Raw genomic sequence first — 14,256 nt, 5'->3', positions numbered from 1 at the left:
GTACAGTCAAACACTTGGTATAAAAGGATAGGACCCCAATGAGAATATATTATTTATTAGAGCGTAGTGTAGGTGGGCCTTGCTGTATGCTATGCATTAACTCACAATATAACACCCCATCATCTCTGCTAATCACTGTCATTCAGACGGTATAGAATTATTGTAAGAAAAGGTGCATGTGAATGGATGGAGACTAATCACTTTGATGACTCATCTCTGCCATTCAGGTGGTATAGAATTATGCATTATCTTATAATCTAATCCTTCTTTTAAACGGACAGTTCCTGTGTGCAGTAGGAGAGGCGCGCTCACGCGCCCTATCTTCCCGTACAGTCTGCTGTATACATTGGCGGAATAGTCGAGCAATGAACGCGAAATATATTCTCATTCTCTCAATATATTCAATATCATTATCACATGGATGCAGGGGTTAACAGAGCTGTTCCTGCAGCCTGAAATCTCTTCATTCCACTCCAAATATGTCTTGAAATATCAACTTGCACGTTTGCAAGTTTACAAACTGGTGCACACGACAGTTTGGATATAGCCACTAGAGAAGCAAGTATATAACAGACTAGCGTATATTAACAGCAACAGTTGACAGCATCAGATGATCGGGGGCACGGTTTGGAATTGGATTCCTAGCGGCTCTCCGGGGCGGGATTTGCCCAAAGCACCAGTTGGATAAAAAAGATCACGCGCCATTTACAGGTGTTCTGCAATCTGCACTAGGGCTGTGACAGTATGGAATGTTTCTTAACGTGCTGAGAAAGCAAAGTGTCCAGCGGTTCACAATCACCGCTCAGCACCATTTTGTATGATTTGGTCCACGGTTTGTAAGTGAAGCAGGTATCGCTGTAAGCTGTATAACCCATGGAGCACCGCTGGATAAACCTGTAATAATAAGTGATAGTATCATTACCGCATTACCTTTTGAAGTCTCACTAACCGGTATCCAAGTTGTTGGCCCTTCCACACTGTTGTCATTTTTACTTTAGCATCTTTTACTTCTAACGGAAAATAATCAATGACAGCAGAGAGTGTACCATTGAAATGCAGAGATAAAAACAAATAAGCTAGAGATGTGTTTGTGTAAAGTGATGCTAGTCGATGAATGTCAGCTTAGTGACGTGATTATCATGCACCAAGGTGAAGTGACACAAGCTGAGTTGAGCCCATGAATATAGGATGGAAGACAGTACATTTTGATAACTAGCAATGGTTACTGTTTATGGTAAGCGTACATTTCATATCACAAATAAGCACTCTGTAACTTTCACTTGCAAAAGAAATGCAATTGCGGTGATGAGCTCACCCCCCCCCCCCCCCCCCCCCCCAAGGTATTATTTGAGCCCTACTCTGGACAGCACTTCCTCAAGCCACTAATTGGAGCATTTCTGCCCAGTCTGATGAGCATATTGATTGTTCCATATAGTGAATGTGTGTGGCTGGCTGTCGACGCAGTGTGGCCAGTGTGTCTGTCTGTTTAGTGTCCCATTCACATGACCACGTCTTAAAGCGCTTCATGGCAGTTTCATGGCATCTGTTATTACATAAGTCTACGTGCATATGATCACCGTGCGTATTCCCAGGAAGATACAATATAGCACAAGGAGCCGATTTGGCTTTAGTTTTCCTTTGTTTTGTTTCCCCCTGACCATCAAGAGCTCAGTGAGCTCTTGTCATGTTTTGAATGGTGAGATGTGATGTGCTACCTCGGCTACCTGCATGTATTATTCTATTTCTATGTTCAGTAGGGCACACGCACACCACGATGAAAGAACACGGTTGGCATATTGGGGGAAAAAGACATGCACTTTTCTCGCCACTCCCTCATTCGGGCATCAGCTCCCTCCCTGCCCCCTCTTTAAGCAGGCACCGCCCCGACCCTCAGCTGGCTATGCTCTGCAGTAGTAGGCCTTTCATCCCTCCATCCCTCCATCCGGCCCTGCCCAGTGATTTATAATTCATCTGGGATCCTGCCTCCCTCTGCTCTGCTGCACCAGGACAGCATTAACATTCTGTTTGGTCCCCCGCTATGCTATGCACCCGTGTGTGTGTGTGTGTGTGTGTGTGTGTGTGTGCGCGCACATGGTTGTGTGCATATCTGAGGCAGGATTCCTGAGTCTGCCATCCCAGCCAACACGGCTCCATTTGGAATGGCTGTTATTGTAGCTGTGTTGTGTGTTGTGTTGTTCTGGCTGTGCCTGCGTTGCTCTGTCAGTGTGTGGATCAGGTTGCCTGCCTGGCACTCGCCGCTGCAGCTTGCCTCTGTCGTTAGTTCTGCCTCTCTCCCCTTTCGGTGCGTGCCAAGTCATCTGTCTATCTTCCCCCTTGGTTCCTGTGTAATGACAGAAAGCAGTGTGTCCAGAGACGCTGTGTGGGATTGCGTGAGGTTAAGCCCAGAGATCTGAAAAGCAATACAGTATCAGTGTCATCATAACATACACACAGACACATCAGCAAACTGGTCAATAACAGAATTACAAACTAAAAGCTAACTTTCTAATACAACATATATACCAATGTCGTTGGGTCTGTCTATAGTTTGGCAATACAAGCTGGTAAAGCATTGAGTAAGATCAAAGAGAGATATATTGAATGTCCGTGCAACCTTGGTCTGAATTGCTGCTACAAGCGGATGAGTGTACATGTTGCAGGACAAGTGCTCAAGATACATTGAATCTCTGTGCTTGCAAAGATGAACAAACAACCTAAACTCAAAGAGAGAATCACTCTTGCATCCGCAGACTTTGTTCAATATTGCCCTCACAGACCAGTTAACTGGATCATGGCAGATCATGCCCGTGAACTACAGGACCTTTTTTCACATTTCTGGGTTCTGTGGTAAGGGGTGATGTCATTGACGAGTAAAGGGCTGTGTAAATAAACAAAATCCATAGCAACAATTGAGATATGCTTCACTAATCGCACACAATCGCTTGCTGTCGTGTAAACACAGTCGTGATCTAAAGCAGCTTGAAAAGGCCACCATATACTGTCATTTACCATGATGTCATCCATAACCGCATTGTCAATGGCGGTACAACTCAGTAAAATAAATAAAATGTCCCGACCTTTCAAAATGTCCCCGCAGGACCCACTTCTGAACAAAACATTTTAAGAAATGGCATGGCAGCCAAACAATGTACTGTACATATTTGCAGGTAGTGACAGTACTGTACTGTAGCCTACCTGTTAAGGTTTTATTGGGCAGCTGTTGATGATGATTTTACCAGCATGATACTTGTACAATTAATTAACTACTCACCTAATGCCGCCGCCGTAGAGGTTGCACCATGTTTCACGTAATTCCAAAGTGTGTACATTGTTTAAATCAAAGATGCATGGCTGGGTTTCATATGGTAAATATATAAACTTCGGCTAAAAGCATGTGTTTAATCCACCATCACTTGTTTACAGCCTGTCAGACAGTCCCTCCCTCCTGATCTGAAACACAGCTGTCATGGAAGTTGGCTACAACCGAAACAGACTTCCTCTTCAAAATAAGAGTTACTTGTTGTGACCAAAGGTGACGCAATTCCCGTCACTCACCCCAGGCAAGCCCCCGGGTCATCGTGACATCACATGACATCAGCCCCCTGGTCACCCCAGGTGCCCAGGTCTCTGGTTGGATTTCCATTACTATGGTCTCCAGTTGATCGTTATTACTTGCGCAAGCAGAGCGCGCAAGTAATAATTTCGCTCGGTCTCTTCAAAGTGACAGCCGTCTTTTTCAACCGTTTTTATGTGTATGCAAATCTGTGCCTGGTTTGCTGGGACCAGATTACACAGATGACCATTTCTCTTACGTCATCACTGAGAGCTAGTCATACATATACACACCATGTACTCTGGTCCCAGCTCTCAACGATGACGTAATGTGTAATCTGGTCCCAGCAAACCAGGCACAGATTTGCATACACATAAAAACGGTTGAAAAAGATGGCTGTCACTTTTTGGCACCAAGTAACCACAGTATACTGCTAATCAAATTACAACTACATACTCTATATGTAGTAATAATTTCGCTCGGTCTCTTCAACGTGACAGCGTCAACCACTTTTCTGTGTAAGTAAATCTGTGCCTGGTTTGCTGGGACCAGATTACACAGATGACCATCTCTCTTACGTCATCACTGAGAGCTAGTCATACACATACACACCGTGTACTCTGGTCCCAGCTCTCAACGATGACGTAAGAAAAATGGTCATCTGTGTAATCTGGTCCCAGCAAACCAGGCACAGATTTGCATACACAAAAAAATGGTTGACGGCTGTCACTTTTTGGCACCAAGTAACCACAGTATACTGCTAATCAAATTACAACTACATACTCTATATAGTATATGTATATGTACACGTATGTATACCAGAGTACATGGTGTGTATATGTATGACTAGCTCTCAATGATGACGTAAGAAAAATGGACATCTGTCCATTTTGGTCCCAGCAAACCAGAGAGAGTCACATATCAATGATTTATTTTTCTGTAAAAAAGTAGGTAGGTATCAAATAGTTACACCTAATGATTATACATTTCAAACGTTCCTTCACAGAGATACTGAAATGTGACAGTTTACAGCGGTCGAAAGTACTTGCGCGCTCTGCTTGCGCACTAGTTGGCCATTTATGGCCTACTAGTGTGCAACAAGCAAGTATGCACTCGGCAGAGTGCAGTTCTAGTTGTTGTATGTCTCCAGCTTGACTTTGTTTATGAAGACATGCCTGGTAGTGGTAGAGGTTGCTTTTTGAAAGACATTTTCGAATGCATTAGAGTGTCTGAGTTCCGCCAGTGACTGTACATTGTGACCCAGCAGGACCTCAGCGGTTTCCTGGAAGAATGTCACCCATAGTTTGTCCTCTATTTTGATCTCCAGTAGAAGTTTGTATTGTACTTTTTTGTTACTGTCTGCATTGGGACACACCTTGTATATGCAGTTTTACATTCGAATGTCGACGAGCTCTGCGACAATACGACATTCCATATGTTGATCGTCCCCCATCCATCCTTCCTCTTCGATGTCTCCCTTTTGATTGATACCTGTCCATTTAAACTCTAGACGGGCCTGCCCCAAAGTTATTTGTGCAGCCGAGCCTGGCAGCCGGCAAAAAGTAGGGTTCTCAACAGGCCCAAAAATGTACGCCCTGCCCTACCTGGACCCTGTACATTCAATACAATGCTACCCTCAGATCTCCATATATGGAGCTGTTCTGATATTCCTATATCGTGACCTCATCACACCCTGTACACTCAAGATACATGAGGTTGCTTCTCGCCCCCAGGCGTCTTACTGGTAATGATTAGTCAACACTAGTTTTATTTCTTAAGTGAACTTACAGGATGTGTAGATAGACATTTCTAGCACCCTGAGAGATAATGCTTTGAATGGGCCCGTTGCCTGGCTTGTGAAGTGCGACCAAGTAAAGGTCTCTGTCGTGACTGTAATGCTGTGTGATCGATCATCTGACAGGCCGGTCCCCTGGAGCCACTGGCCACCCCCATCCCCCCCGGTAGGCCTGCCCCGGCGCAGTGTTGCCTATGAAAAAAATAAGAAATCTTGGGAATTGCTCGTGTGTCATATGTGAAAATGCTATCTATAATGTACTGCTCTTTCCAAATAAAACAAATATTATTTAAAAAAAAATATATATATATATATGAGTGGGAAGAAAGACCAGATGTAAAAAAAAAAGTTACACATACATAGCCGTCAAGTTGATTTCTGTTAGTTGAAATGTTGATCCAAGTTTGGGTCTATGCTCGCTGAAATTATAGACATAATAGCCTAAAATGTATTGTTTCAATAAATCTTAGGCTGTCTAAAAGTCTTTTCACCTGTCATGATTCTGAATTGATCGGCAGTCATGCACTGATCTTTGTGTTTGCACTTTGGCAGGCATGTCCTCAGGACAGGATTTTCTAACTCTGGAATGCTGCTTTCTTTGAAAGCACCACAGCAGTCTTGATGTTCCTCTCACAAATACAATACCACCAATACCACAATATTATAACAACGATATCAAGTAGTAAAGGAAAGGTACTGGTCCTCCAGGGCCGACCCTTTTCTGTCTGATACCTGGTGTTCATGGAGCAATGGCGCTCATAAAACAGACACTCTATTTTGTCACACAGAACCGCAGAAACAGAAAGGCATACTACTGGTCCTGGCTCACACGTCTCCACGTGCGTGCGAGGGAGTGTGCGAGATGTTGTTTTGGTGTTAATCTCTGCAAAGGTCACATCCACCCTCTCCTCTCCTCCCCTGCTTTTCTCTCATTCTGTTCATTACCCAGTGCAGCTCTCTCTCTCTCTCTGCTCTGCGTTTATTTTTACCTCCTCTCATAATCCTTAATTAATGCAGCTTCAGTCACTGCGCCGCACATCTCTCTCACCCACTCGCTCTCTCCGCCTTACATGGTATGCATGTATATTATGCACACGTACACACTCGCTCATACATCTTCTCTGAAGCATGCGCACAATACACAGACACACTCTTAACACACACACACACACACACACACACACACACACACACACACACACACACACACACACACACATACATATGTATATATACTCTCTCTGCCATTCATCTTCCCTGTCAGTCCCTTCCACAAGCCTAATTATCTAGATCAAATACACACACACACACACACACACACACACACACACACACACACACACAACCACACACACACAAATAAAAGGCGTATCTTTCTTAATGCTAGCCCTGCCATTGTGTATTCCTGCTTGTGATTGAGCATTTAAATGGGAAATGGGGAAGAATGCGTGAATGTCTTTTCAATATCTATACTAGCAAATTGCTTGGACTTATTTATTGGTAACCGAGGCTGCAACTAAAACCGTATATTATTGATCAAGTTTACATTGTCAGCGAGGCCTCATACAGACAGTGTTTTTAGGTCAGCTAGATTGCTCATCACTGTTGTGTATTGTGATAGCCATATGTATTATGTTTTTTGTGGAACCCAGGAAGAGTAGCTGCTTCTTGGGTGGCAACTAATGGGGAATCCAAATAAAAAACAAATTCATTGCAGTCAGCTAATAATACAAATAGAAATGGCTTGACATTGTGAGCATGTGTGTATTTCAGTTTGTCTATACAAGTATACATCTTAAGTGACTCTCATGTTGAATGTCAACAAGGCCAGAATGATCATGCTCATGAAGGCGTCTTTGTCAGTTGTTGTCAGTTGTTTTAGAACATAGTGATTGGAACGCTCAGTGCTTTGTGTGACTCTTAATGCAGATGTGTGTGTGTGTGTGTGTGTGTGTGTGTGTGTGTGTGTGTGTGTGTGTGTGTATATGATATGATATATGAATGTCATTGGTCGTCTCTTTCGATGTTTACACAAGAGAGATTGTCCCATTAAGCACTGCAGCATGCCTTAAATTTGGCCATTTGCCATGTCCTTGCTCACTGGTAAACATTGATACATCCTTGTGAAAGGATGTTACATTATTTTATTTTCTCGTGAATCTCCCATAAATAGGAGGCTAACCCAATACTACCCGTTAGTCTTCTGCTTATGTTTAGTCTCTAGAGAATGCAATGTGGAATCCCTCAAAATTATTGTGACAGGAACATGTGGGCTATCTACCTCACTATAGCCAGATTGTAAACTAATGTATAACTTAATATGTACATAATGTAACATAAAACGAGAAACCTTTGTTGGGGGGGGGGGGGGGGGGGCATTTGTCTTTGTTGCGCCACCTAATGTTGACAACTTCAGGGCTTTTGTTGGGCTAAAGTATGTGTCGGTCCGGGTGTGGGTTGATGTGTGAAAGAGCTGCTAGAGGGAAGGAGCTGGAGGCTTTTATCCTCCAGGGATGTCCGTCCGTGTCCAACCAGCTGCCCTCCTACCCAGGCTGATTACTGTTGACTTCTGACTGACCACACTAAAAGCTCCAATTCACAGGCCTCACAGTCAGTGTCTGGAAGTAGGATGCTTTGCAGTGATGCACCATAGGGACAACTGGGGCCCAGTTGTTGCTAAGCCACAAGCAGAGGCAACTGTATACTATATGGCCTAGTTTGGAGTGTCGTGGACCCACTGATCAATGGCGCATAGATCCACAAATGTGTGCCCTGTGTGGTTTTGTCTCAACTAGAAGACTAAAGGCTTTATACTTTGTCTTTTCAGCAAAGTATAAGTTAGACTTAACTCAGAAGCTACAGGTTAGCTAGCTGGCTACTACAACATAATGCACCCGGGTCTAATTTCATGCTGGAATGCTGCTACAGACAGACTGTCTATAAAGGTTTTCATAGATCATAGGTAGGCTACTACAGTGCATTTTCTAGGTTAGGGATTTTGCTAAAAAGGGCTAGACCAATAGCGCGACAGCGTGGCACATGCAATGTTGCGTCGCATCCAGAAAGCGACTGAAAATGATATGTCTTGACATACTAACAGAAATGTATATCCAGAGTCTCTGCGTCAGGGAGCATGCTATGGATATGCAGCAAAGAATTCCATAACATTGAGCCACGAGCTAGAAGCCAGAAGTGTTGCCAGATTCTGTTGAAACAAGCATCCAGTTCTATAGAAATAAGCCAGAAATGAAGCACTGTGTTACCAAATCTGTTTTTGGGATTATTCTTCTGTAAAGTAGATTTGTACATCTACTTTGTACAATTAGAAGAGAGTGTACTACAATTTAGAAGTGTGTGTGTGTGTGTGTGTGTGTGTGTGTGTGTGTGTGTGAGCTTTGTGAGCGGTTTGGGTTGACCAAGTCATGTCAGACGTATGCGGAAGTGTCGTTTACGCCTGTGCTTTGTGGCTGTGATACGTCACTGACTTTATCTCTGCGTTTTCAACGCAGCTGTGTGGGTGTTCGCAGTTTGCCTTTCTGTGATGTGATGGACCGATTAGAGCGCCCACACAACCTGCCCAGCACGGAACAACCACGGTCAATGGCCAAATATAAATGGCTGTCTTGCTTTCGTTCAAAATGTATACGGTTTGTGTTTGTGTGTCTCACTCAGATCGCAATGCGACATAGACACGTGGCGTTAGACAAGAGCTCGCGCACACTTCTAGTTAATTCTATTCAGTCATCCTTGCTGATCAGTCTGCAGAGTTGCTCAGGCTGCGTGAAAAGGTTCAAGGTCCACATCTATCATGGAGCCTCAGCTCGTCTGTCGTGGTGTCGTGTGGTGACGTTGTTGTGTGCAGTAGGTGTGCTTGAAAAACTCCACTGTAATAGGCTGCCAGCATGTCGTCGGTCGAACATAAACCTTGTATCTCAATATGTCATCTTTTGATGTTATTTTCATAACCAAACATTATATCCATTCAATCCCCTCTCCCCAGGCTCTTTTTTCATTTCCTGCAAAGTAATGTTTTTGGATACCAAGTCCGACAGCGATGATATAGGAGCTATAAGAGGCGATGGATGAGTAAGGAGAGATCAGTGCATTCTGTCAGAAGGTGAACAGAAGGGAAGAGAATGATTGCAATAGGTTGATATGCAGAGGCACACTTCAGTCACCAGGTCTGTTCTCCCCCCTCTCTCTCTCACTCTCTCTCTTCCTTTCTCTCTCTCTCTCTCTTCCTTTCTCTCTCCTTTCTCCCTGACATAAATACACATATATTGCCAGCTCCTAGGCCTGCATCTGTCTCATCCATGAGTTGCTAAGCAACAGGCTGTGTGTGTGTGTGTGTGTGTGTGTGTGTGTGTTGTGGCAATGTCAGGTTTTGCCTTTGAGAGAAAGATGTAGAGAAGGGAATAGAGAAAACCACGTCAGATGGACGTCTAGAGAGAGAGAGAGAATGAGTCAGGGCAGCGATGAAGCTGAAGGATTGGGGAGGAGAAAGCCAAAAATGCAGGAGATTGTCTCCAGGCTCCCAGTCGCCTAGCTGAATATATACAGGCCTGCCACTATGGTAGCGAGGTCACTGGCAAAGACAGCATGATTTACCAGACTGGCAGGCAGGCAGCAGCCACTGAGCTGTTATTGGAGGAGAGCGGGCATGCTCAGAATAGAAAATCAGACAAAGTGATTGGATTCCTCCCCACACCTCCTCCCTGTTCTCTCTCTCTCTCTCTCTCTCATCCTCCCTGTCTTTCTCCCCTCTCTCCTTGTACTCTCGAGAGCCTCATGAGTAATAGGGCCACTCCCACCCAGCACTTGTTTCCAGTCTGAAATACATTCTGCTCTGTGCAAGTCATTCTCCTGCTGCATCACCCCCACTGCGTGTGGTGTTTCTCTCTGCAAGGAGGACCTTGTGGAATTAGGAAAGGACGTGAAACAATCCAATCCTCGTTATTCCAAACCAGAGATTTTAATAGGAATACACATCAATTGCGCCGTAGTGAATGCAAGCTAGTAGTCGTGCGCTAGCCCCTCCTATACACAGCTTTCTGTGCTTGTACCATGGAATGTGATTGGCTGAGCACAGAATGTGATTATGTATGATGACAATAGCGCCCCTCACTTCACACAAGTGTGATTTTCTTCCTCTCCCTGTGATTGGTTGGAGGGATGGTACCCTGGCCTAAACGGTAACACATGACATACTTCAACCAAACACATTCGGTGAAGGCTCATTTAGAAGCTCGTGGAGAAATGCAGATAATGGCCATTCCACTGTATTGAACAAAAAACAGCACTTTGCACCCAGCAATTCCATTGTGCGTTCACCCTTTAGGTGCCAGCCACCATTCATCGTCGGCCTAATGCATCTTCACACTGGGCTTGAGCACACAATACACATCGTACGCAACAAGGTCGCTCGCTGTGCAACCTTGCTCGCGTGTGTGTATGTGTTTATCCCCTCTATCCACATATGTTTATAATGAAGCGAACCGGTTTGGGTCGGGGACTGATCGACCGAGCTGGGCTGTGGTTGCCTGGATACAGCAGCAGGGCCCGGCTGGCTTTATTTGCACACCAAATGGGCTGGCTGGCCGCTGCTATCCCCTCCATACACCACGTTCTTGCATGGTATGTCAATCGTCTGTCACGAGTGCTGCCGAAGAGCCAACGCGGTGCATGCTATGCACACGCTCGCGCGCGCGCGCACACACACACACACACACACACACACACACACAGTCATTGGAGCACCCTCTTTGGAACGCCTTGAATGTAATTAGGGTCCCAAACGTGACCCCTAGAGAGGTTGGATGGATTCTGTATCACATTAGTTTCATCGTTCATGTTGCAGTTGTGCAGGCTATAGTATCCATTTAACCAACAACTGACTTACTGCCAAGCTCTGCACTGCTGTTTGTGTTTCTGGTTAAGCAATAGGCATTGAGAATATGCACGCACACATGTGCACTCACAGACTGAAACCTGCCCTACCCCACTTGCAGCTGTTGTGTTTTTCAGCTGTTGGAGTGGAAAATTTGAGGTGTGTAATTGTGTACAATGACAGGCGTAAGTTAGGAGCAGCCAAGGGAGGGTGGGGCAAATGGCTGCTTTTTCATCTGCATGGCAGCAGCAGGAACCCTTAGAATATCTCTCATTAGCGAGCTCTGCCTGGATGGGATGTTTGTTTCTGCCATGTGGATATATATGGTTTGTGTTTCTTTCATTTTAGAGTGGAAAACATTGCAACTAAAGTATAATTGTGAAACAAACATAATCATTGGCCCGCCAATTTTTTTGCACTTTCTATCCTTCATAAAACTGGAATAATTGAGAGGAAATCCCCATTAATAATTTACAAATTGTTGTTGTTCATGTACATACATACATGGTAACACAAAAAACATGTTAAAAACCTAAAAAAGAAATAAAATAAAAATATACATTTTATGACTTCACACTGGTGTTAGCAACGTCATGTGCTTGTTTGTGAACACAGACTTCAGCTAATGTTGTTGCTCTGCTTATTTGCTAATAAATATTGAATTACTAAGCTACCATAGGAGGCTACTCCTTAGCTTAGTTGCTAGCTGACAAGGTGACTATATTTAGCATAGCTTTTGTAGCCAATAACAGGCATGTGCACTTCAGAAACACTCCGACAAAGCCGGAGGAAGTGGTTGAACTATTAGGCTGTGGTTTTACGAAACACCAGCTCAGTGGCCTTGTGGTTTGAGTGTCCGCCCTGAGACTGGAAGGTCCGAGTTTGATCTTCGGCCGGGTCATACCAAAGACTCACATCAATCTGCCTCATGCTACAGAAACAAGAGATAGGCTCCTGAACTATGGGCCTCATGGTTCATTTGTGCAACATACATACGTGTAGCATCACCAAGGATAAAAACACCATAAAAGCCTGAGGGCTATACAAATACTTTATGGCTCTATGAAAAATGAGGTTTTGCTGTTCATTGAATAAGCATGTACCATATCACCGTCCACAGTGCACGTTGAGAATGTAGTTTTGTTGTGAGTGAGAGTGCATGTGTGTACTCTGCATCCTGCAGTGAGTCTTGGCCTCTGTCTGACCGCAGAGGGAGTGGCTGAACGCATAGAGGGAGCACTAGAGCAGGATGAAGGAAGAGAGACAGGGTGTGTGTGTGTGTTGGGGGGGGGGGGGGGGTAAAAGAGTGGAGGAGTGGATGGAGAAGATAGCTGGCACGCTCCAGTCTTATGGTAGAGAGAGTAATTTCTTCTCTTCGTCCCCCCTCCTCTTTTCCGCAATCTTCCTCTGAGTGGAGCACACTGACATCATCCACCAAACATTAGAGCGTAGTAAATCTCTTGTTGCTCTTGTCTGACATGTGGGAGCTGGTAGTGTAGGTACTGTGTAGACTTGATGCCACTGCTTCAGGATTGTTCCCGCCGGCCCAGACAACATGCTCCGTCATGTAGCCATGGCATGAGGCCGAATGCCCTTCTTCAGTGTTTCATTAGAGGTTATTCTGTTTGTTTTTGGAATTGAGATATTATATAGATATTTAATAAAGTGATAACTCGGGGGCAGAGTAGCCAGTAGAGCAGCCGGATGGTTCCATCCCAGGCTCCCCCAGAGTCGCTGTCAAAATGTCTGTTAACCATTTGGCCGCCAGGATTAATTCAAGAATGATTGCTATATGCCAGGATAACCCCCCCCCCCCCCCCCCCCGGTCAACCATTATTTTGTAAATCCAAAACACGGCAACCGGCAACACAGGCCGGCGCCATTACAGCAACCGCTATGCTCCGTGCAATAAGCATTGTTTTGGAGATAAAAGCGACTGAAGCGAGTGCGCGCGTGGGTGCACGCGCAAATCAAGATGGGGCAGTCCAGTGTTATGGCTAAAAACAGATAGCCATCCGAAGCTAATGTGAGTAGCTAGATCGGATCAAAACATTTATACAACTGAATAAATATAACTTACGTTTATTGGCGCTTGCCGAGACTAATGATTAACGTAGGTTACATTTTTCAGCAGGAAATTTGTAAGTACTCTCTCTCTGTCCCACACAAACTCACACTCATCTGGAACAAATCAACACAACATTACGTGCAACACTTCAGTCAGAATGATCACACACACACAAACGTTAGCAGATGTATCTTCCGATTTGGACAGTGAAACAGAGGAAGCGAGGCTTGTGTTTTCTGAGTGCGGCTTCCTCTCAGGTGTGTGTGTGCACGCGACTTCCCTGCATGCATTTTGTATACTAGAGAATTTGCTCCTCCTCTCTCGAATGTAGCAATACGCACTTGTGCATAATAGTCCTAAATTAGTGTTGCGATTATTGTTCTAGAATTCTAGCTGACCCAGTTTGAGTCTCGCATAATGTGTCCCTACGCGGTTTGTTTATCCCTGCAAGTCGTCAAGCTTCCTGGCACTTTTTTTGGTGTGGTGTGAGGTAGGAGTGTAGGGGGTCATCGAGGAGAGAGGGAGCAAGGGGGAGGTGGGCTCTGGTTTGCTCCTTCTCTATAGTAAAAGCAGAGCCTATATCTTCTGTAGCTGTGTGCCTCTCTGACTGACTTACTGACTGACTGGTTGATTTGACTGGAGTGTTATAAATAGAAGTCTTTGAATAGGAGAACTGCAAAGGGAAGGGGGGAGGGGCAGTGGCGCCAGGGAGGAGATGAGTGCCAGCGTCCCATAGTAGTGGAAAAGAAGGCAGGCCTGGTTTCTACGTGTGCACGCCTACACACGCACGCACACATGCCTCCAGCGAGCGTGTACGTGTGCACGCCTACACACGCACGCACACATGCCCCCACTACGTGTGCACTGCACGCCTACACACGCATGCACACATGCCCCCAGTGCGGGGGAGGGGAGGGGGGAACGCATTATGGAGGAGAGAATATTGAGGTAAT

At 45.0% G+C, this 14,256-nt stretch overlaps 1 protein-coding gene across 4 annotated transcripts in view; it reads left to right on the top strand.

The window, feature by feature from the left end:
* ankrd11 (ankyrin repeat domain 11) overlaps window positions 1-14,256 on the top strand; it is a 164,945-nt gene that overhangs the window by 106,008 nt on the left and 44,681 nt on the right. The window lies entirely within an intron of this gene.

Source organism: Protomyctophum bolini (genome assembly GCF_963924005.1).
Source record: "Protomyctophum bolini genome assembly, chromosome: 1".
NCBI lineage: Eukaryota > Metazoa > Chordata > Actinopteri > Myctophiformes > Myctophidae > Protomyctophum > Protomyctophum bolini.
The sequence above is the reverse complement of the archived record's forward strand: the minus strand, read 5'-3'. Positions and strand labels throughout refer to the sequence as shown.